Source organism: Chironomus tepperi, unplaced genomic scaffold, assembly GCF_022539635.2.
Source record: "Chironomus tepperi strain 1889 unplaced genomic scaffold, CSIRO-AGI_Ctep_v1 contig_445, whole genome shotgun sequence".
NCBI lineage: Eukaryota > Metazoa > Arthropoda > Insecta > Diptera > Chironomidae > Chironomus > Chironomus tepperi.
The window spans coordinates 237331-261104 of record NW_027226567.1 but is presented as its reverse complement, the minus strand read 5'-3'; the positions used below and the strand labels follow the sequence as shown (position 1 = coordinate 261104).

Here is a 23774-nt window from a genome sequence, read left to right as displayed (position 1 = left end):
TTATTAGAAAATTGGATTAAATTGAATTTACGAATTTAAATTGTGAAAAAGTTGTTAAGAATGTTCAAACAAATTGACGAATACTTAAAAAATTGTTAAAAAATTGATTTCAAGATTTGATCTCGACAAAATAAAGACTGACAAATAAGAAAGCAAGTTAAGAAACACGATGTAACATCTGTAAAAAAGATTGCAAAAAAGTAAAAAAGTTCAAAAAATAACAATTTTAGACATTCAAAAAATAATCAAAAATATCTAAACATTCAAAAAATAATTAAAGCAACTACAAAAAAACTGCCAAAAAGTGACTAAAAAGTTCAAGAAAACAATCAAAAAAGTTTAAAAGGTTCAAAAACTTCAAAAAATAATCAAAAAATTCAAAAAAGAACAAAAAATCTTCAAAAAGTGACTTAAAAAACTTCAAAATTCCATCACTAAATCTCAATCTAACAAGAACCGCTATAAAAAATAATAACCTCACATACACCGTCTCTAACAGTGTGCAAGATAAAAAGAATATCAAATCATCCAATAGTTGAAGAACACATCACTAATATTCTCGTACCAAGTTGAAGAAAATTGCGCTAAAAAAATCTCATAAAGCTCAATGATGATGATGACGCTTTATCATAATACAGAAAAAATGTGAATTCATAAAAAAACGGAGTCTGTAGGAAAAAAAAGAAAAAAGGAATCATAAAAGAGGATTCAATCCAATTTTTGTTACTTCGTCATAATCGCTTGCTGATTGAATTTTATGTATGAAATATTTTGTGTGAAAAAGAAAGGAAAAAAAGGAATTGTGAATAAATACTTAATCATTCAACACGTTGTGAAAGTGAAATTAAGTTTTATAAAAAGTGAAAAAATATCAAAAACGGAAATTCTGTTTTTTCGGAAACATATAATAAGGAATGAAATTTCATTCGAAGGTAATTTAGACACAAAAAAATTTAATGTAACAAGGAGCAAGACAGAGGAGATTAAAACACAAATGTGTACTCATGTAGAGATGAATTAATTACTTTTTGGGGTTGCAAATGAGATTTTGCGATATTCCTTCTTCTGCTAGCTTCCTCCGCATAGCTTGTCTGGGATGGTTGAAGGGATTTTACACATGAAATCATTTTTATGGAAAATTTTCACTTTTTTTATTTAATTCTGCTTAAAATGTATTTTTTAATGATATTTTAAAGGTTTTTATGTCGAACAATTAACTTTAAATAAATTTAATGGTTTTATAGCATAAAGGACATTTTTTTAATTGCTAAAGTGGTTTAAGAGTCTTATTTTAATAAAATTTGTTATAAAATCGAAAGGTTGAAACAAAATCGACTTGAATTTATGCCTTAATGCGAATTTGAAAATTCATTTTATACTGACTTTATTGAACGAAGTTTGATAATGCCTAATTATCAATGTGTAAATCTAGACGTTTTGATTTATGACTCAGACACTGTCTCAGTATTGTCCAAAATTTATTGTAAACAGCACACCTTGGTGATAAGCCGCAACCAAAACAGCATAAGATCTGTGGTTTATGACATTTCTAAATATTATTCTGAGGTAAACAGTTCAGACAGCACTGAACTAACGTAAAAATTGCATAATTTAACTAATATTGTGGAATTTAATAGAAAGTCTAAACTGAATAATTGCAATTTTTCAATTTTTCGAAATCAAAAAATCATAAAAAAAAATCAATTTTTAGAATTTTTGATCAAAAATGGCTCGACTTTATCCAATTTTCGTTGTTTTGAGGCTGAAATTGGTGAAAAGAGTTATGCTGAAATTTCAGGCTTTGTAAGTCATTCTTTGTGTTCTTTTAATCAATCAATAAAACTTCAATGTCCAATTTTGGTATTTTTCAACATAAAAATTAAAAAATAAATGCAATTGTTGATGTTTAGCCACAAAGTCAATTAAATATCAAAATAAATATTATGTGACTGGTTTTAACAATGAATGGTTTATTTTGGATATAGGTAAAATGCTGACAACTGTTTAATTGTTATGAACGTCAATAAATATGATCATAAAGCATCTAGTTCCATTAAATAATAAAGAATGAAGTTTTATGAACTGTTAATGAATTATTTTCCCGACGCCTACTCACCTGCACTGAAATTGTTTAAAAATTCGCGGTTATTGACCATTGTGTGTATTCATGTAACTTTTACAGTTTCACTGTTAAACATGTTTCCATTATTGCCTAGGTTTATTAAATTTTTTTTAATTGCTAATTAATTTATTGTGCTGCTTAACGCTGATATGAACATTCCAATTAACGTAATTTACCAAATTTTGTGTAAATTATTAATTTATTAACACCATTTTTCAATTACGATCATTGTTCTGTCATTTAATTGTTGAAATATTCCATGACTTATCAAAAGCAGCTTATTATTAAAAACATTTTAATTGAGTTTTATTATAAAAAAAATGTTGTGGTTTCAATTGTTTAATTTTGGGAATGAAAAGGTTGGTGAAGCGGTCATGTAATGTGATGATTGTTTTTAAGCTAATTGATATTTATGATATTACATCTGTGCCATTGTGTATTTTAGGGTTGTGTCACATTTAATTCCTGAAAATTCAAACTCAATTTATAAATGAATCCATTCCAGTTCTAATGCTGCATTGTTGGGTTTATGTTTAGATTAATTCAATTTTTCAATTTTTGATTCAAATTCAATTTTTAAAATTCAATTTTTTTAAAGTTATTTTGGTACGTTTCAGGAATTGGGTATTCTGGAATAGGGGTGTCAACCTAATGGGATTGCTTGTTAAATCTTAAATTAATGCTCAATTACAATCGAATCAGTTTTATTTGCAACTTAAGTGCAACCTTTCATTCTCATTGATTAAGTAACAATCGATCTAAAATCTGGCACCAAGCTGGTATGACTCTGAGTGAATAAGCTGGCATGAGTCAAGTCAGATTTAAATTGAACCAAGTACTAAGTTAGAGTCACAATGGTTTACTGTCGATTTTTGAATCGATCAATCAACTTGTACTGTTTTAGATATTTGCTTAATATCGTTCAAAAGTCCAGATTCCTTCTAGATTTGATAGCTTGATTAATATCTCAATTTTAAACACAATTTTCTCATTTTCTGTCAATATTTTTAATCAAAAAAATTCCTTCCAACCAAGTCCCACTTTTTATTTACATCTCAATCGTTTATTTAATTTTTTTCGGCCAATTGATTATAAAATTTCACCCATAAAATGACAGCAAAATTTCATTAGTCCTTATTTTGACTATAACTTTTTTCTCAATGAAGCTTCTCATGATTATATTCTTTTTTGGTAAATAAAAATGAAGAAGAGATAAAAATGATAAAATCTGACATAAAAGCGGATTAATTTTAAAAAAAGTCTCATAAAGAAAAAAATCCAGCATAAGTATTCACACAGCCGAAGAATATTTTAGGGAATTGAAGATATTCTTATTTTTTTGCATAGCACTTACGACTTACCCATCAATTGCCAATAAAATCTAATATAAATAATTGTGTAGATTTTGGAGGGGACGTTCAGCTGTTTTGTAATGTGAGGAATTGACACTTTGATGCCTCGTCTTCCTCTGGACCGAAATCTAAAATGCTGATTAACAAATGAAATGCTCAATGTGGATATCACATTGAAATCTCAATTCATTATTTGAGCTTTGACAAGCTGAGGGAGCAATTTGAGCAAATTGAGGTATTTTGTCCAAAAAGAGAGGAGAAAGGTGTGAACCCCAAAACTCTCCTTCCTCTTTGCTTCCTTGACCTCTTTCCCCAGACCTTAGATTAGTGATAGGCAACTTTTAATTTTTCAAGGCACTTCTTGGTGGACCTCGACCTAGCCTCGACCAAAACCGTATAAGGCATATGATTCATGGCAAACAGGTTGCCCATTACTGTCTTAGAGCGTGACATAATAGCTGAACAATCCCCCCATTTGCTGTATTTTTTTTTTGTTATGTGGAACCCTCAAACAAATATTTTTCCCTAAAGCTACAGCAAAAATGCCAATAATCCAAAAAATTCTTTCTAATACCAAACTTTTCTCTCATTTAATTCCAAAAGTGATGCCATAAAAATTTTTATAATAAAAAAGAAGAGAAAAACCCATAAATCAAATTTATTCTGTGTTTAATTTTTTCTTTTTCTTTCTCTTTTTTTTTCATAAATATTAAAAAGGCACAAGAAATTCGGTTCTTCTAAGAATGAATTGGAGAAAAAAAAAATAGGAAAAGGAAAAAGGATCAATTGCTTGAATCAATAAATAAAAATTTGCGATTTTTTTTTTGCATATTCCATAGATTTTCCTCCTCCAGTCTAATTTCCTTTTCTTTTCGCTGAGCATGCCTTTATATATTTTAGGATTTTCTATCCTTTCTGCCTATGCTGTTCACTTTTTTCAATGTCAAGTGGAAAGGATTAAAATAAGAGAAAAAGATGAAAACTCTTTCTTCTTGTGTGATTTTTTTGGATGTTGGTTTGTGGGATATAAAAGGCAGTTTGTCAGGTTTAGTAAAGTGTATCGGTGGTCTAAATGAGAGAGAATTGGACTGATGTGTCAAGAGTTTTATTCATAATTTAAAATTCATAATTTCAAAATATTCTTTATCATTTATTTATTTTTTGAAAACATTAATGTTAAGCCCTTATCCATTTAATCTTCAATAAAATGGACTTAAATCCAATCAGAATTAACTTCGTTTTTGTTGATTTGATTCTTCTTCGAGTTTTGATTAATGTTATCCTTTAGCGATACAAAGACTTTAATTATTATCCACGTAAAACTCTGAAATCCATGTGACTTCCAAATGGCTCCCAAATGTGTCGTTTGGCAACATGGAGCTTGAGGTGTTTTAGGACTCCATGAAAATTCCTTTGGCAGAATTAGTCTACTTTTTGTCACTTTGGCACTTAATTATTGAGTTTAAATGGCTTGAAAGAGGTAACACTTAATTATGTCAGCAAATCTGATCGGGATACGCCAGTCTTGAGAACCAAATGGTGGCCACATGATATCTAAGTGGTAACCAAAAGTGACACTTAATTATGTCTGCAAACTCGATCGTGACAAGTCTTTTTTGGCTGCCAAATGACGGCTACACGGCATTCAAGTGGCAACCAATTAACCGTCATGAGTAATTTGTGCCGATCGGGAAATAGTAAGAATCGGAAAATTCAGTTGCTCACATGCTCTAAAGAGCCGAGTAATCTGAGAGCAACGCTCATGAGCATGTTCATGCAATAAATTCGAGAGTATGCTCTTTGCCTGTTAGGAGCAATTTACCTTATCATCCAAAACCTAATAAATCATGCAACTCTTAAACAACATAAGTCCTAAATTCCCATCCTACTTTAGATGCGCTTTAATCCCCTGTTCCAAATCCGTCAACCTCACTTCAAATTTCTTTTATTTCTCGTTTTTTTTTCTGCTTCTTAAGAATAAAACCAAATAAAAAACACACAAAAAAGTGGAAAGAGGAAGCAACAAAAAAAAAAGGAAAACTAGCGTGAATTTTATTTGTTTTAAGAATTATGCAAAACTTTAAGGGGATTTTTGTTTTAACATAATTTGATTTTGATAAAAAAACCATTGTTTGCACAAATATTTAAAACAGACAGAAAAAAACTGTCTGAAAAGAATTATTTTTAAGGTTTTTTTTGGCAATAAAAATTCATGAGAACTGCTCGGTTGTGGGATTTTTTTTTAATATTAAGGAAAGTATCGGGGTTAGTTTATTGGTTGACTTTATAAACTTTAGCCTCTTCGACACTTGTAATTTAGATTATATTGTGTTGGTTGTTGCTGATTAAAATTCTTGCAATCCAATTCAATCGATGAAAGGTTTACAGTCGGGCAATTGAATTGAAATTTGTTGGATTTTTGAACACGGAATGCTTATTGGATTTGCGTTTTACAAACAAATCGATGTTTTATTTCAGTACATAAGCTAGTATTCGTCTGATTCTAGTAATATTTTATCTGCTACCCGAACAGCACCATTTGTTTGTTTGTCGCACTGCTTACTTACTTACTTATTTCACTGGCCATACAGATCAATTGTGGTCAATATCTTTCCTCAGATGGCGCCTAAAGCTAGTTCTTTAGCTGCCTTCTGTCTTCCTATTTCCAATATTTGCTTACTTACTTCGTTGTCCGTATTGATCAGCTGTGACCCATGGCTACCCTTAGACAATTGCCAATATCAAGTGCTACAATTTTTCCATCGACAACTTCCTTCCAAGAGCTCTTTGGTCACTGCAAAGACGCCGTATTAATGGTAAGACGCAAAGTTACACGGATGACATCAAGACCGGCTTCATTGACTCGAATTCAGCATACAAAATGTCTTTGTTCGCTGGATTGTGCTGCTCGGGTTACATTTAGTAGTCACACCCACGCAATAATCGCTAATACAGTATTAGCCTTGGTATTAGTTCCTCAAAATCATCATTTAATGGTAACAACTGCTTGAAAATGACACCATTCGCAATTGTCTTGGCAACTCAATACTTTATTGCTGGTTGATTCTCAAATAAGAAATAAATTTGTTCCAATTTTAAATGAAATCATAAAACTTTCTCATCATTGATTGCATAACAACCCACATCACATCACTCTGAAGATTCCAACTAAAAATTATATATTTTCTCATATCCTTATCTGCTTTTATCGATTCAATAGACTAGTTTTGTGATCTAGAAACATTTTCTTATTTTGATATGAATCTAATTGCAATTTTTTTATTTAAAAGAAAGTTTGCTCGTTTCTATGGTATCAAGTTTCATAATCCTTGAGCTTTTGTGATGTTATACAATAGAGATCTCTGATAAAATTGGAATTCCTAAAGTCAAATTCCTTTTCTTATACTTTGTATGGGAAAATATTTTCTTCAAAAATATTTTTTTTATTGCTTCACTCAAAAAAGTTTTGATTTGAAAACATATAAAATTTGTGGAGGTGTAAGTTTTATTTCTGAATCTACTAAGTATATTGTTAGATGGAAAACAAAATCTATTATGGGAAATAAGCAAAAGCTATTATGGGAAATGAAGAGTTATGAATTGAATGCCGATCAGCACAATGCAGATAATTTCATTTCTCAGCTGTCATGGTGATATAGCAAAATAATGCTATGGCGATTTAGCGCGTTTTTAGTGACAAAAAAGCTCTGCTCTGGATTGTAGTTGCTTACTGTTATTCAACTCATTCACTTTGCTGGCTTCAGGGATGAATTACATAATTTTAATTAACGGTCTAATGGATATTACACAGTTATGTAAAAGGAGCTGCTCGTAAATGCTATCAAACTGTAAAGAAGGAAGGAACTTTGCGAGACAATGTGACACTTACACGACTAGACAGAATACCGTTAGAAAGTGTCATTAACTAGATCAGTGAAGTTCATATTTTTTTGTGACACCTTGGTTGTTAGCCACGATCAAAACCACTTGGCATGTCGTTTATGGCATTTTCAAAAAGTTTCAGCTGCATGCTAGAGGAACCACGACGTAATAATTTGATGAATAGTGAGCAACTTGAGTGCCGCGTTTCGATCGAGGCTCACATATTCCAAGGTGTGTCTTGGTATTTGATCGAAAATTGAAGGTTATCCACCAATGAACTAAACATTTACTTGACTTCAACTAGATGTAATGTTTTTTGTCAATTCAGGTGGACAAGTGTAGTTTTATGTAAGGATTTGCCGTTTTAAGCTTGAAAGAAAGTATTTTTAGCATTATTCCAGAATTGTCAAGACTTTTTTCTCAAATTATAATGAGAGTTCATGACTCCAAAAAAGTATTGGACTTTTGGAGTCCTTTCAACTCTGGTTTATGCTTAAAACCCTCTTTTTCAAGCCTTAAAATGCAAATCCTTAAAGAAAACAACATCAAAACATCTAACTTACTAATATGTACTGATATGTCCTGATATGTAATGCAATAAATCTTGAAAAAGCCTTAACAAGTCAATTAGACTATACTACCGAGATCTTCATCGTATTCCTGAAATTTCAAGATTCATTTAGGTTGAACAGAAGCATCTTCATCCTCAATTTTAATCATCTTAGTTGTATCATTGTAAATAATTCAATTAGAGTCAATGCTTGAATTAATTATTCAACATACATGTAAAATTCCATTGGATTTCCTAATTATAGTCTAAGATGATTTTCCCCTAACATCTTTCAAGACACCATGTTGTATAATCCTTGTAAATTTAATTAACTTTACTTTTATGTCTTCAATTTCTAATTAACAAACTTCCCCAAAAACTCTAATGAATGTTGGAAATACTTCAAAGTTTTCAATTAACATTTAAGAAAAGTTTTCATCATGCGCTTTTAACAATTTTCCATCCACCATGGATAATTATTCATCCTTTTAAATCATTTTATCTACCCCAAAAAAAAAGAAACTTTTCTCTTTAACTACATTGAAAATTATTTAAGTTAAAAGTCAAACTTTTTGGTTGTTAAACTGCAACCGAAGCTAATTTTCAGTATTAATATAAATGAGGTAGCATATATCTCGAATTAAAAATTACTTCTGGATGAGAATTTTAAAATTATTCAACAGCAGTAATAACGCTGGTAATTTAAACAATACACGATTTTTCACTTCTCTAATTTATAACAATTTCTTTTTTTTTTCGTATCCTCGTCATGAAAAACCATGCATTTTTATGACTCGTAATTCAATTCATGTTTTTTTTTTTTGCTGTGCTGCGAAGCGTTTTTTACTGCCGTCGATGATGTTTTGCAGTTGTTTTTCATTTTGTCTGGTTATGGGATGGGATGGTGGGGTGGTTTGGTGTTGGAGGTGAAGGTGAAGGGTGTAGGAACTGGCAGGATTTCTAGGCGAATGGGGTCCCTACCTGAATGGTATACAAGGAGCAGGCTCATTTAAATTGATTGAATATACTCATGCGAATCCTCATTTATTTAAGTATGCTTTTCGCAGAATTGCAAAATAGGAACCTGTAACAGGTAAAAACCGTACAAATTCTTGAAAACTTGTAAGAAAAACCTTAAATTCTCGATAATTTGTAAGATTTTTCTTACAAAACCATATAAATTATCAAGAATTTGTACGGTTTTTGCCTGTCACAGGTGCCTGTTTTGCAACTCTAATTTATTGTCTGTTAGGAATTATAGTAAGGTGATAAGTAACGTCTATGACTAAAGTACGTCCGAAAACAGCAGAGCTGCATTTCCTGCAGATTAAATCCATAAAGTGGTGTTAAACTTGAGTCCCGCAGTTTTATGGCAAAACAGATTAAAAACTGGAAGTCCGCAGTTTTATGACTAAAAGAGTTGCATATGCGACACAGCAAACCACATATCTAATGCTAATTTAGTGTGTTGACATACTTTTTGCGACACAATAGAAGGTCTTAGAGACTTACTATTGTGTCGTGCAGTAAAATTTGAGAAGCATTGATTATAGTGTTCTCAGTTTGAAAAATTTGAATTTGAAAAATCCGGTAAATTTTTAAAAATCTGATTTTTTGCCTAAAAAGGTTCAAAACTAGTCACGTTTTCTTCACTGACCCTACAGATAACCTATGCTTCTCATCAGGCCTCTCTCAGCCTTCTCTCAATTAATAAATTTCCTACAAACCAGCATAAAATGCACTTTAACCCAACAAATTACGACCAACTCACCATACTTTTTTGTGTGTGCATGTACGCTGAATGTATAAACTTTCTCATTAAAATTAATATTTCAACATTATTTTTAGAGCCAAAATTGCTCAAAAGTTTTTGTTTCAACGAAACACGAAAAAAAAAAGAGGAACGAAAATTTTATTTTCCATGTTCACCTTACGAATTATACACATTAAATCCTCACCGTATAAAATTTATGTATATATATATATCTCATATAATCCATACACTTTTATGAATATTTTACTGTATTATTTTTAGAATATTACAATATGAAGATGAATGGGATGAGGAACTAACGTAGTTTTTGTCAACAGTTTGTGTTTTGACAATTTTAAGTATTTATGTAGTCAGATAATAATGTATAGTTAGAAATAAAAAGCAACTATTGTGACAAGCCATGACTGTTGAATTAAAACTATCATTAGTAACACTTTACAATTTATGAATGGCTTTTAAATGTTAACGGGAAATATTTTTTTGTTACATGCAAAAGTGATTTTTGTGATTAATTTTATGTTTTTGTTTTATTTTGTGAGGGTGGAGATTAATGCATGATGGAAGTGACAGCATACATTAATTTGTCACTATTATGAATAGCTTTTGATGATGGAATTTTCTGACTTTTCCTCGTTTTGGAATTTAATATGAATTATGATTATTTTTAATCAATGGATTGCAGAAAATGGTGGGCCACAGGAGGTTTTGGTTTGGTGGCTGTCTGTCAGGGTTGTTGACTTAACTCATTATAAACGTTAATTGTAGCATTAATTGATTTTAATTGTTTTTGCATTTTAATGTATTTGTATGGAATCTTTACCGATCGGCACAAGTTTTTCATAGCAGCCACATGGCATTTTTACTTACTAAACTTAATTTGCTGGTTGCATAGATCACTTTTCATTCATGGTTTTTCTCAGGTGTAGTCTAAAACTGATTCTATCACTGGCTGCTCTTTGCGAATTACCAATACCAACATGTAGTTCAAGTGGTAATTTTCAAGGCAATTTAATTGAAAATCCAAGTAGTATGTCATGTGGTAACCACTTGGTAATCACTTGGATGCATAACATTTTGGATGAAAATTGTCACTTGATTCCATTTGGCAGAAACTCTGAAATATGGGAGATTACATGAAAATTGCCTCATTTTGAAGCCATGTGACAGCCAATTCCATACATGGCAGTTTACATAAAAACTGTCACTTGTACTTTATGTGGCAGCCACTTGGATACATAGCAGTTTAAATGAAAATTGTCAATCGGATGACTTGTGACAGTTACTTGGATGCATAGCAGTTGACACAAAGATCGTCATTCGGTCGTCATGTTGTAACTACTTGGATGCCATGAATAATTTGTGCCGATCGGGTTTGCACATTACGACCCTCAATAATTATTTAATAATATTATTAGACGAAGCCAGAGTTTTTTGAGAAAGAGATGGGGAAGCGGGAAGAAATTTTTGTATACATAACTAACTTTTGTCTCGATAAATCCTAACAAATTGTCCAAAAAGAAGCAACTAAGATCATTAACCTCCCAAAATCCTCTTTCCTGATACTCCATATCACATAATTTTTCATTCCATATTTCCGTCCCACCATAAGTTTTCTAAAAAAAGAACTTATGTGTTGAGATAAACGTACACAAGCTTTTAAATCATCCACGAAAAAAGGAATTTTTTCACATTTTTATGAACTTTTGCTTTATTAATTTTTACTCTCATGCTCACTTACAGCTCCAACAACAAACACATAACATACAGCACAATAATATTGTTATTTTACTGAACGAATGTGAATTATGCTTAAATGTATGAACATGCGAGTTGAAACGAGGAGGAGGAAATTCATACCTGAGCGGATTGGGATTGTTTTTTGTACAACAGGCTTGATGCTTGGTGGGAGTGGAATGTAAAATAAGGAGAGAAAAAAAAAACATTCAGCATGTGCATCAAAAATTATGCATGACATTTCCATAATCTCTGGCTCATGTTATCAGATTAAATATTCTTTATATGCACATATTTACATTGTTGTTCCTTTCTATATACTTCAATGGATTTTTTTTTTTCATATCCAAAAACAGTCTTCGCACTTTTCGCATCTTCTACTTTTTTTTATGAACGCAATCTGCTGATGTTGTTACTTTACTTAAAGAGATTTTTTTTTATTCAAATATACGAAAGGAAAACAAGAAGGAGGAAAATTTCACGCTGAGACGATGGAAACAAAAAATTAATATCAGAAGCCTTCATCATTGCTTGAAGGGATGGAAAAAAAAGAGAATGAACGGAATTTACCGCATTTTTTTTTAAAGTAGCGATGAAGCAAGTGTGGAAAATTTTCAAGTGAATGAAGGCTGAGATTTATTTTTTGTTGTTGTTATTTTTAGGGGAATATGAAGGCGGCTTTCTACGGCTTAAGATTAATTAGCGATGCAAATGAGGAATTTGAAGGCTTAATTTTGGTGATATTCGAGAATATAAAGATATTTTTATAAAATTTCCATTACATGCGACGTCTTTTGAGGGTATTTTGAAATGGGTATCTTGAATATATATTTGATAAGGACGTCCTTTTTGCTTCTTATTTTCAAATAAGAGTCTTAGAATAATCAAAAGCATTAGCATTCTTTCATTAAGCTACATACACAATTATAACACAAAGCTTGCTTCAATACCATAAATTCGTAAGTAAAGAGAGTTCTTTTACTTGCTTAATTCCTTTGGGGAAATTTCCCGAGCGACACAAACTAAACTCTTTTATCTTCATCAAATGCAATTGGCAGCCATATGTTATCCAGTTGTTTATAAACGAGATTTGCCAAAGACTCGATTAGGGTTCAGAAAAGAAGATGCAAGGCGGTATTTTCTGCATTTTAGATTTACAGACATGTCTCGTTTTTTGTTCGACCAAGGCTTCAAGCCTGTCGTATTTTGTCTACATGCCTGCACTTTTGGACAAATTCAACTTAAAAGGGATGAGGCGGCGTTATACTTAGTACCAAGTGGCAGCCACTAGGAACAGCTGGCAGCCATTAGGCACAGCTGGCAGCCACTAGGCACAGCTGGCAGCCACTAGGCACACTTTGTTCTATATATCCTCGTCACTTTTAAGGAGACCAATAGTGCCTAGTTGCTGCCACTTGATTCTATGTATACTGTCACCTTGTCGCCATGACGGCAAAGTTTCAATATGTGTCGATTGCGAATTTAACAAAGATTCTGTGGATGCTCGAGTTTACATGCTGTTTGGTCACTTTTCATAATTTTTGTCACTCGAAATCTAAAGTTATTCTTCCCTTGGACAACTGCAACCTTATTATTGCAACAAAAGAAGTCACGTAGAAAATTCACATCCGCCAAATTGAGAAAAGCGCACTTAAAAAGCAAAAATGGTTCGAAAATAATTTTATTAAAGAGACACACGACATGTATGAGTATTAAAAACGGAAGAAAAGAGGCAAAAGCACACGAAGGAATGAAGTGACGAAGTGAAAAATCATCATTGATAAAACAAGAAAGGAATGCAAAAAAAAAAAAAATCAACTGTGAGCGTTTCCACTCGACATCTACTCTAAAGAATTGCTTTTTATGTTTTTTTGGCTCTTTTGTATTTAATTTTATTTTTGTTTCAAGGGATGGAATAGATTTTTATGGTGAAAATTTCGAGAGATTTAATGCTTTTTGTGTCAATAAATTTGTCTGATATTTCTTGTTTGTCACAGACAATTTTATATCATTTCTCTTTTATTAGCAAAGATTCGATTTATTTGAGATCTTTTATAGCTTTTTCTTTTCTATGATTTATGAAGTTTCTAGACATATCCATGTGAAGACGAACAATAAACGCGAGATTTTCTTAATGGAATCAGCGATCTTCCATTTTGGAAATTATATTTGCAATCTTAATATAATTTAATCCGTAAAAGTTAATTAGGTTCAAAACGAAATTTGATAAGTGTGCAATAAAGCAGTTCTAACAATTCAGAAATTTAAAATTTTATATTCAAATAAAAGTGGAATGCATGCAGAGCGAGAAAAAAATTGATTGAATTGTCAGAGTATAAAAGTTTCTCTTCATCGCATTGTCGGAATAGCTGCAAATAAAGAATAAAAATCAAACGAATTGAGCTTTTTTCTCTGTTGATTAAATGATGTTTTCCGTAAACTTTATGTCTGATTTGCAAAAACGTATTTATATCTGTGAGGAAGGAAGACTTAATATTCCAAGTAGGAATCTGAACTTTTGTTAAGAGTGACTAGAGCGTAACTTCTTTCTCGAATTTAAATTGATTGTTATTTCTTGAGGTTGTTAATCTTTTTTATACTTATGGCTTACTTTTATGATTGGAACCTTTATGAATACTTATAGTTTATGTGAAATATTATTGTTTTACAAGGAAATAATAACGAATTTCAATCTAGAACTTAAAGTTGAATCTGATTTTGAATCGAAAAGTCAATTTGAGCTAACTCGATTCCATAAGAAATTTGAGTCGACCTGAAGCTCTATTTCAATACCAATACAGATTGAAATCTTGATAAACAGTCGAGCAATCACAGCCTGTTCTGGGTTTGTTCCACTCTGACCAGGGAAATCGAAATTAAAAGATACTAAACTAGAGACGCTAAGCTTTTTTAAATTTTAATATGGTCTTGATGCCACAAAATACCATAAAACAGCTATAAATCTACTGCGTGGAATCCATTTAATTGTCAAATAGAGATGCCTTCCATTTGGCAACTATTTGGTGTTAATAAATCTTTCTATGACGAAATTTCAAAAAATCCATAGCGTAGCTTTTTCATTTGATTCGTTCGGGGCAGTTTCTTCATACTTTATAAAGCTTTTATCAAGCTCTTATAGATATAAGGCTGTTCAATTATTATGTAACGAATATTTGACCATTCTCCTGCTCCTTTCATTTTCATTGCTCATTGTTTGAGGCGTAGAAAAATCTCAAACCCTCCTCCACCCTAAGAACATTGTGTAAAAAGTGATGAACACCCTTACAAAACATGTTTGTTCCTTAAAAATAAAAATCATTTCAAAAACTACTTGTTCCTCATCATTACCCAAAAAAACTATTCTCAAACTCTCAAACAGCACAAAAAACTGAATAAATTAATTAGTAAAAATCAATGTTTACGATCCCCTATAATCCCTAAAATTTAACAAACATCATCACATCAAGTATCGTTAGAAAATAATCAAAATAGTATGAATATTAATTTTGACATTACTGAACATTAGAAATACCAATTATTTTTACATTTACAAAATTAAATTTCCATTTACACAACTTTCAACATCCATTTGGTTCCAAAAAAAAAAAAAATGTAAAAAAGTTTCTCCTGAATAAACATTTTTCGACTATATGATAGTATTATTATCTTCAACTTTTCTTCTTTCGCTTCCTGTTCTTCAAGAGTACAGAAAGAAAAAATAATTTTCACATTACTGAACATGTTCATAAATATATATGGATATGACGATAGCGGTATACTACTCGTACACAATCTCTATCGAGTAGAAAAAGTTTTTTACTTTCCTATTTCTTGTTTTGCTAGTTGAATCTAAAATACTGGCACGTTCATCTTACATTCAATGTATTTCGTTTTTTTTTTGGCTCATGGCTCTTTCTTTCCTTATAAATGAAGAGAAATTTTCGGTTCTTTATGAGCGGAGAAATTTTTACAGCACATTGAAGACGAATATGTAGAGTTGTTCCTATATTTTTGGGTTAATCTAAATGAAATTTAGTTCCATTCATAAATTTCGATGGAAAGAAATCCTTCAACTCGTTCTGCATCATGAAAGAGATTGTTGCCAAATTTATGCGTTTTATTCAAATATTTATAGTGATTTTCTTACTTGTTCCTGCTCTAGTTGATGAGTTCATATGGAAATCAGCTTTCCGTATCACAAAAAAATCTTATTGCCTATTTTATGCGCTCTATTTAACCACTTCCAGTGACTTTCTTACTTGTTCCTACTAAAGTTGATGAGTTCATATGGAAATCAACTTGTTCCGCATCATTAAAAACCTTATTGCCAATTTTATGCGCTTTATTCAACCAGTCCTAGTGACTTTCTTACTTGTTCCTTTTCTAACTGATGAGTTCATATGGAAACCAACTTTTTTTTCTGCTCCACAAGCGTCGTTTTTCATTTTACCTAGTCTTCGCGTGTCTCAAATGTTGCACATTATTTGTGTTGCTGTTGCTGTATCTCATTTTTAAAAGAAGCACTGTATTTCCATCCGGAGGGCTTAAAAATGAATTGCTGTTGATGATAAAAAAGAAAATGTTGAATGAAAACGAAAATGCTGAGATGTTAAAGGGGAAAAAGCTTGAAAATGCTTTTTTTAGCGCATTTCCTTGGCTGATGTGAATGTTGATAGAGTGCCAAAGAGCTTAGCCAAGCGTCAATCAGTTTAGCTGTTTTAATATACATGGATGGAGAAAGAAAAATTTTGCGAGAATAAATTTAAAGTTTTTGATGAAATTTGCATAATTTAATCAGCAAAATGGTGTTAGTGGAGGAATTATGAAGCTTGGTCTTGAAGCGAAGTGTTTGGCTGTGAATGCTAATGCAGCTCTTTTTCATGGAAATTTTCTATTTCTATGGAATTTATTAGAACTAATATGTGAGGATAGCTTTTAACCTAGATTTAGAATTAAAGTTGCTCTTTTTGGTGGATTTAAATTAAACTTTAAAGTTCATTGCTGATCTGTGAGACGATTTTAAAGTGAAGTAAGTCAAATTTGATAGGAATTGAACTTGAGGTTGCCTACCTTGTTCAGTATATCGTTCAACTATCAAGGCTAACCGTAATGGAGACTAACACCAAATGGAAGCCACCTAAATTTGACAGCTTTATGGACTTTAATAAAAGAGGTTTAGAGGAGCCTTAAAAGCTCCTTGGAGCTCGGAGCTTTCTTCATTTGTGTCGCTCGGGTGGTGCAACTTAAATTATACCCAAATAACTCAAGTTGCGAAATCGATCATGGATCGTGCACCAGACCGGCGTGACTCTGGCTTGATGACGGATTCGGCTTAAATGTCAGATTAGCATCGGCTAGATGTCGGACAAACGGTAGACCCGGATTAAATGCCAGAGATAGACTGACCTGATGTCAGACAAGTGCCGTATTCAGTTTAAATGCTTTACCAGACAAGTAATAAACCCGGTTTAAATTCCAGCGTCACACCGGCTTGTTGTCGGATTTTGGGCCGATAAACCGACTTAAGCTATTCTGGCTAGTTGAAAATTATGTGGAACTAAACTTCAAAATTTGCTTCTATTTATATTCTTATCTATTGTAGTTTTACATATCCTCAAGCAACTCTTCAAAGGAAGCATTTCGAAAACTTCTCATTCCATTTTTCAATGACGTCATAAACAGACAGTCTGGATGTGACTATTTTGTCTAGCTTTACATCATATTTTTCTCCATAATTTCCTTCATACAAAATAAATTTCCGTATGAGCTCAGCAATTTTATTTTTTACATCAAATTTCAAGTCAAAACATTTTATTCTATTGCCATTTTTACAGCCATAAACACGGAAAATATCAATCTTCCACCAGCAAAAGCAAAATCAACAAACAGAAATAAAAAAAATTGTGAAATATTTTCAGTTTATCAGTTCTTGTTCTTGCTCACTTTTTCCTTCTCTGTTGCAATATTTTTGCTTTTTCCTCGTCTTTCACCACAATTCTATTACAAAGAGATTTAAAATAAGCTTGATGTTGATGCCACTGATGCTTTTTTTTTCTTCCTTTGGTGTAATCACTAAAGGCAAAACGAGAATGAGAAAGATTTTTTTAAATAAAAAATTCTTTTGGATTTCTTCTTCCGCTTTTTTTTTGCTACATCATTGCTGTGCTATTCATCCGTAATTCAAGTTTTTCGAATATTTTTTTTATATGCATGATAGAAAAAGAAAAACTCATTTCGATATGCGGGAAATAGATAAAATTCGAAATGAACTGTAAGAAGTAAGGAAAACTAATTAAGGTGGGGATTTTGGAAAGCTTTTAGAAAGCTTGGAGCAACCTTAAATAGTTTTTAGGTTGTGAAGTTTGAGTACTTACTTACTTACTGGAACCATACTTCGACATGGAACCTAGGTCATTAAAAAAGGACTTCCATCTGACTCTGTTACTGGCCACATCACAAAGCTTGTACAAATTATCTGTTCTGTCATCTAATTGACATTTCCGTATTACTGTTCTACTCCAAGTTGCTTTTGGAGCACCAGGGTGTCTTTTTGAAGTGAAGTTTGAGTGTGATACTTGAAATGATTTGAGCTTGATTTGACTATCTTGGTGCAGAATATTGAACAGAGCTCGAAGTCAAATGACATTTTGGTGCACCAAAAGGCGTTCTTTATGAAGTTGAAGTTTGAGTGAATACACCGAGCAGAAATGCTCTGAACAATACGAATAAGGGTTATTGAAAAGCTTGTATCTAGTAGCCAGATTCGATAAAGTTCAGGGCTCGATGACCAGAGTCCATCGGTTGCAGATGCTAAATTCTATGATCAGATTGAATCGTGAGGAAGATACCAAGGTGGAAATACTAGACTTCATAAAAGTTTGAGTCGATACCAGCTGGATATTAGTTGATTTGATTCATACCGTTAGATTTGCCAGGACAAAGTCAAGTGGCCAGAGCCAGTTTATTGCAATTTTCGTTGAACGCCTTTCTGGGATGTGAGAAATATAAATTTTGTATGAGTCTATTCGAGCTTAGAATATAAAGCTTCTTGAATTTCATTGCAATTTTCTATATTTTTGTTGAATATTTGCATCTCGGACAAAAATCTAACTTTCCAATATCTTATAATGGTTTCTTTCAAGTTTCTTTTCATTTCGAAAGTATGGATTTTTCAAGCTACAGTAGTCAAATGGTTATGCAACAATTGCCTTATATTCTGTAAGTATACGGGTTCAATTCCCATTAGAGCGCTTATTGCAGTGAATCACATCATCACCCATACTTCTGTCGCTGTAACAAAAGCATTTGTAAAGGCTTGATGTGTTGTCAAAGATAGAAATGGTGTCAATAGAGCTAAAAATCAGATCAAATACCTGATTACTAGCACTTACTATGTGTATCAAGGGTATTGAAGCTAAATTAATAATATGCTGCATAAACTCATTCTTTACATACCTATAGCCAATCCTTAATTAAACTTAATTAATTTACAAACACTTTATCAAGTAATTCCAAGAGCAATTCAAACTCTATAGCTAAGGATTCACTCTAATTAATTAAACTAAGTGGGTGCAGCACTAAGATATCCTCACAGCAATAAAGATAACTTACTTAAAATGTACTGATAAGTCATAAAATGCAGAAACAACATTTAAAGTCTAATCTTTAATGCTTTTGTTTGTATTTGACAATCAGTCAAGTCGTATGTCAAGTTCTTTCTTATTTTATGGAAAACTGGTAAAAGAACAAGTAGTAAATAAAGTTCAGAAGGTTGATATAACTCAAAAAAACAAAATAAAAAGGAACCGAGTGTAGAAAGGAAAAAGTTTTTTTTTATCATGAAGAAAAATGAAAAGCAGACGAAAATGAAATGAATACGAGTAAGTAAGTATAGCTGATAAGGGGAAGATGCTTGATATGAATGTAATATTGACGAAAAGAAAGGAATAAGAAGAAAAGTATGTCAAACTTTCCTTTTATATTACGGCACACACATTTATTCCGCATTAGATGGATGGATGAAGGAAAAATGAGGAAAAATAATTTTAGTGAAGGAAATTAAGAGTCAGTACATTAAGCATTAAGAATGTTATTCATTAATGAAGTCAACTGTGAAAAGTTAAAGATGAAGAAAAAGTTCCGTCCTTGTCATCATGATGAAATGACGAAAAAAATTCTTATTTGACTTGACTTGAGTGTAATTCCATTGTAATTTTTTAATGATGAAATTTTCAACAGTTGTTGAAAGTTCCGCTGCTAATTGCTGAGCTAAACATTATATTAATCGATGATGTGAAAAATTCTTGTTGAATTTTGAGATTATAGGAAAGTTTTAATTAGATTTTATAAGTTTGAATTGTTTCAGCAAGTAGTTAATGATGAAATACGTGTTGCAAGCGAATGGAATGACTTTTTTAGAATCTTTTTTTATGAGTTTTATTGAGAATTTTGATCGTGTTTCAAACTCAATTTGTGAAACTTGAATGAGTTTCATGAATATTAATGGGAATATAAACTTTATGTCATCTTCACACCTTTGAGAACTGAATCTTGAGTATAATTTAGTGTTGGAGCCATAAAAGGTGATTTTATGAGTGATTTGATGTAAGTTTGATGATTTTTATTGAAATTTAAAAGCTGATTTTATAGGAACTAACTTTGAAGATTCACCATCAATAGTCAGGCACTATTAAAAAGTTATAACAGAGTCATTCAGTATTATAGCTTCGTTTTCTTACAATTGTATGCATAATCGCTGAATCGAATAACCAAATTCTATGAATCGATCAAATAAAAACAATACCAGACCGGCTTGACACTTGAATGGTGCAAGATTCAAATCGAATCAAGCAAGAAGTCAGTGCCATGCCGACCTGAGAGATGGTTCCGGATTTAAACCAATAAAATCCGTCTGACCCAGTGTTGGCCAATTTAACAAACTGAAATCTTGTAACGAGCGCGGTTGAAGTCAAACCTTATCAAGATGTGTCTTGAAAAATTCAAGGTTGCCCATCATCCAATATTACTTACAAAATTTGACTCCATAACATTCAGTTCACCCTTCAATATAAGCTGAAACGCTAAACCATTCAACTAAAGTCAATCATTTCATACTTAATCATGAATCATGAACATAACAAAATTGTATCACATATTGCAATTCATTGAAATAGAAAATTACTCTTAATCGACTTTTAGTATGAGAAACTTGAGGAAATCAAGCTATATTAAGTCTGATGAAAAAACTGAAGCAAATGAAATTTTCAAATTACTAAAATGACTGGAGGATTGAATCCCGAGCAACACAAATGAAGAAGACTCTGTTTGGCTACAATATGGCTGCCAAAAGTAGACTATCCATTTGGTGTTCATTTGTGTCACTCGGGAGTGTTAGCATATCCAGTTCAAATTAATTGGAATTTTTCAGCCTGAAATTTTCAGAAAAGAAGAAGATTTCAAGTGAAAATAATTAAAGACTCACAAATTCCACAGACTAATCTTTGGTCTGCTAATTTTGACAATTTTAATCTGATTTAACAAAATATTCAGCACCACTTAAACTTCATAAAATACCACAAAATGAACAAATTCTCAAAATTCACAACCAAAAATCCCCAAAAAATCCTCTCATAAAAGCACTTCGCGAAGTATGAAGAAAATGTCAAATATGCCACAACAAATAAATTTGAATAATACTGCTTCGCTGAATACAAGCACGTGTAGCAATGAGAAAGCAATCGTAATATTGAAAAATTTTGAGGTATATATACATTTGATGAATGCCATCATCGATTGAAACGCTTGCGGTTATCATACAATTTAAGCACAGTTGTACATAATGTCTAACAAAGCATATTATGGTGAACCTCAAAATGTGTCACACGACATTCTGAACATTTTTTTTTTGAGGAGATAAAACTCGAAAAAAAAGGAATTCAATTTGTATCCTTGGAGTTAAATTAATGAATTTTTATCCAACATTTCCTCATGACATAAACCGCAGAATTCTTTTTCCCTTTAACCATAATAGAGGAAATTGTTAAGAATTTACTGAGCTTACTGGTAATCTAAAAATAGCATTAAAATCTTTTGTAACTTATCAGTGAGTTTCATGAACCTTAACATTCACCCAAAAAAATATAATTAATAAGGAGGATTCTTTTACATGCATTTATGGTGGTTTAGGCTTGGATGTGGAATGGGAGGTGTCAGAGTAATGTGGAAGCTGGAGGAGGGACGTAACCAGGAATAATTTTGAGGGAGGTTTGTATTTTTGTGTTGAATAATCTAAGCAAATTGAAGTATTTTTTCCAAAAACACGTTGAGGGGGTGGGGATATTGAGTGTATTTGGGGTATCGAGCCATATGTAGACGAATCTGTTGGTACGAAACTTGGGCTTCTTTAAACTAGTTGTTAGATAAGCAAAAAACCAGAAATCTGCATCAATCTCCTTTGTAAAGACGTAGGATCGATTCCTATTAGATGCCAATATCTCAAACTAGATACAATTAAGTGTCAAAATCACTAGGATTCGCAATTTCTTACTTACTAGACCTGCAAATACGTACAGATCAATTGTGATACTTGGTTTTCCTCAAATGGCACCTAAAGCTAGTTCTATTGCTGGCTTCCGTCAGCAAATTAACAATATCAGATGTAATTCTTGCTATATCGTCAGCTTCCTTCCAAAAGTTCTTTAGTCGTCCACAAGATCCACACAGTTCTCACAAAATCACACCTGACTCCGCATCTGCTTCACACACGCAAAAAAGTTTACTCACTAATTAATAACTGAGATTAAGACTTAATTCATGAAACATTTCTCTTGACGTAAATGAGAAAATCTACGCCAATTTACCTCCACTTCCAATTTATTTTCTAAAATCCCAAAAATGTAAACAACAAAAAAATGAGGAAAAATCCACGATTGTCTCGCTAATGACTTTGTTGGATTGTGTTCTTTACTCGCAAATTATAAAAAACAAGGCAAATTAAATTAAATGCCAATTAAGCCTATACTAAATGTTTCTCATGCTGAGAGCTGAATTTGGTAATAAGTGGAGGATGGAGAGGGAAGAGACACAAGATGTAACGAATCTGCGATTTTCATGAAAGGAAATCAATAAAAATTCAATTTACATGCAAATCAAATATTTACTGAGTCAACAGCCAACAACAAGCCAGTCGATGGGAGAGAAAATCATAAATAAAAATAATTTTTTTTATTTTCAGCTCTTCAGGAACAGAAAAAAAGTGAAGCAAAGTTTGAAAAAAAACTTTTTATTTAATGTCATGAACATTTTAATAAAAAGACGAAAGGAAAAGCTTTTGTGAGATTACATAGGCAATTCCCATAACGTTTAAAAAATATTTTTTCGTTCCTCCTCTTCTTCATACACTTGAATACTTTTTTTCTTTCTTTTCTGCTGAATGGATTTTGTGAGATTTAGGTGAAACTGACCCTTTTTTGTGGCTATTTTTGTGTGAGGAGATTTTTTTTTAGCTGGAATTAAGAACTATTTGTGAGTTAAATGATTACTGGTTATGTGAGATTATTGATTTTTCTTTTGGGATGACTGTGATGTAATGAAGAAATTGTGTTTCAATTTGAAGATTAGCAGGCAGTTTTCTACTTGATCCATCCATAAAACTTCTAAATGTGGCTTACGTAAGCCAGAAGGTGATGATTATTCTGGAGATTGGAGGATGATGATAAGTAAAGGAACGAGAGTTCAAGTGTGCAAAAATACATCAGAACTGGTCATCAATTGGACATTAACTTGCCATCAAATAGTTAAAACATATTTTTGTTGACTCGGTAGTACTAGAATGAGCTTAATTACTTAAGTGGCTCACCGATGGTTTAGTACTTTGGCTAGGTGCCAAGCATGCTATCATGAGTTCCAGATTCGGCAGGAGGAATTATCTACTACTGAATCATATGTAGTGAAAATACTGCTTCCTTTGTACCAAGTGCAGTCGTTTGGTGCACCTACGATGTCACTCTGACAATATGAACTGTAGTCACTAAGTGCAGTCGTCTGGTGCACTCTGACTCGTTAAACAATTATTAGCCACGAATTGCCCTAGCATAGATCAGGATCTTAATAATCTGAATAGCCAAAGGTTTTTAACCAAATCAGCCAAAAATCATTCCAAAATTCGCATGAAATTTTGTTTTATCCGCAAAATACCTGAGCATCACAATGTGGTGAACCGTATTTTATGCCAATAAAATGGGTCAAAATCAGCAGTCACGCTGCTATCAGGACAACTTCGCCTCTTTCCGTTAATATGACGTCGTACAAAACGATGCTGTACCGAACACGGTGTGCTGTTCGGTATAATAAGTAACTCCA

The 23774-nt window shown here is 32.1% G+C and overlaps 1 protein-coding gene across 1 annotated transcript in view; it reads left to right on the top strand.

The window, feature by feature from the left end:
* The first annotated feature begins 309 nt into the window (after positions 1-309).
* Positions 310-23774, top strand: part of LOC139098209 (zwei Ig domain protein zig-8-like) — an 80689-nt gene continuing 57224 nt past the window's right edge. The window contains exon 1 of the mRNA XM_070650339.1: positions 310-932. The gene's annotated coding sequence lies outside the window, so the exon portion shown is untranslated. The remainder of the gene's footprint in view (positions 933-23774) is intronic.